General features: G+C 43.6%; 2 non-coding genes across 2 annotated transcripts; both read left to right on the top strand.

The window, feature by feature from the left end:
* Nucleotides 1-567: 567 nt before the first annotated feature.
* On the top strand, nucleotides 568-640 carry trnak-uuu (transfer RNA lysine (anticodon UUU)). Its single transcript has one exon. It is a non-coding gene; the product is annotated as a tRNA-Lys (tRNA).
* Nucleotides 641-675: 35 nt separating this feature from the next.
* Nucleotides 676-764, top strand: trnar-ucg (transfer RNA arginine (anticodon UCG)). The gene is given in 2 exon segments: nucleotides 676-712; nucleotides 729-764. It is a non-coding gene; the product is annotated as a tRNA-Arg (tRNA).
* The last annotated feature ends 792 nt before the right edge of the window (nucleotides 765-1,556 follow it).

Below are 1,556 nucleotides of genomic sequence, written 5' to 3'. Positions count from 1 at the left end.
TCCCCGTAACCCTTAATTCCCTTATTGGTTAAAAATCTATCTATCTGTGATTTGAATACATTCAATGAGCTAGCCTCAACTGCTTCCTTGGGCAGAGAATTCCACAGATTCACAACCCTCTGGGAGAAGAAATTCCTTCTCAAATCGGTTTTAAATTGGCTCCCCCGTATTTTGAGGCTGTGCCCCCTAGTTCTAGTCTCCCCGACCAGTGGAAACAACCTCTCTGCCTCTATCTTGTCCATCCCTTTCATTATTTTAAATGTTTCTATAAGATCACCCCTCATCCTTCTGAACTCCAACGAAGGTAACCCCCTCATCTCCGGAATCAGCCTAGTGAATCGTCTCTGTACCCCTTCCAAAGCTAGTATATCCTTCCTTAAGTAAGGTGATCAAAACTGCACGCAGTACTCCAGGTGCGACCTCACCAATACCCTGTACAGTTGCAGCAGGACCTCCCTGCTTTTGTACTCCATCCCTCTCGCAATGAAGGCCAACATTCCATTTGCCTTCCTGATTACCTGCTGCACCTGCAAACTAACCTTTTGGGATTCATGCACAAGGAATAGAGCCTGGATAGCTCAGTCGGTAGAGCATCAGACTTTTAATTTGAGGGTCTAGGGTTCAAGTCCCTATTTGGGTGATGCTTTTAAATCAATGTTCTCAATTCTCTCTAGGGGCCGTGTGGCCTAATGGATAAGGCATCTGACTTCGATTGTAACTGTGATGTTATCAGAAGATTGCAGGTTCGGGTCCTGCCGCGGTCAGCTAACTCGCCGTGTGAAATTTTTTAAAAGTTTAATTTGATTTAATTGCCGGTGCTTTTAGTGTCCCCCTTCCCTTTTATAGGGGGCACTGGGGAAAAATTGTGATTTTAGTGCCCAAAAAAAAACAAAAAAAGAAAAACACAAAAAAAAAGGAGAGAAAAAAAGAAGAAAAAAAAAGGGGGCCTTGTAAATGTCTGGTGTGTCACCCAGGTCGGGTGGCATGGTTTAATGTTTTTTGTTTTGCAGATAAACTCCAAAAAGAGTTTCATGCACAAGGACCCCCAGGTCCCTCTGCACTGCAGCATGTTGTAATTTCTCCCCATTCAAATAATATTCCCTTTTACTGTTTTTTTTTCCAAGGTGGATGACCTCACATTTTCCGACATTGTATTCCATCTGCCAAACCTTAGCCCATTCGCTTAACCTATCTAAATCTCTTTGCAGCCTCTCTGAGTCCTCTACACAACCCGCTTTCCCACTAATCTTAGTGTCATCTGCAAATTTTGTTACACTACACTCTGTCCCCTCTTCCAGGTCATCAATGTATATTGTAAACAGTTGTGGTACCAGCACCGATCCCTGTGGCACACCACTAACCACCGATTGCCAACCTGAAAAGGATCCATTTATCCCGACTTTCTGCTTTCTGTTCGCCAGCCAATTCTCTATCTATGCTAATACATTTCCTCTGACTCCGCGTACCTTTATCTTCTGCAGTAATCTTTTGTGTGGCGCCTTATCGAATGCCTTTTGGAAATCTAAATACACCACATCCATCGGTACACCTCTATC

The sequence above is a fragment of the Pristiophorus japonicus genome, chromosome 7 (assembly GCF_044704955.1).
Source record: "Pristiophorus japonicus isolate sPriJap1 chromosome 7, sPriJap1.hap1, whole genome shotgun sequence".
In the NCBI taxonomy this organism is placed as follows: Eukaryota; Metazoa; Chordata; class Chondrichthyes; family Pristiophoridae; genus Pristiophorus; species Pristiophorus japonicus.
The sequence above is the reverse complement of the archived record's forward strand: the minus strand, read 5'-3'. Positions and strand labels throughout refer to the sequence as shown.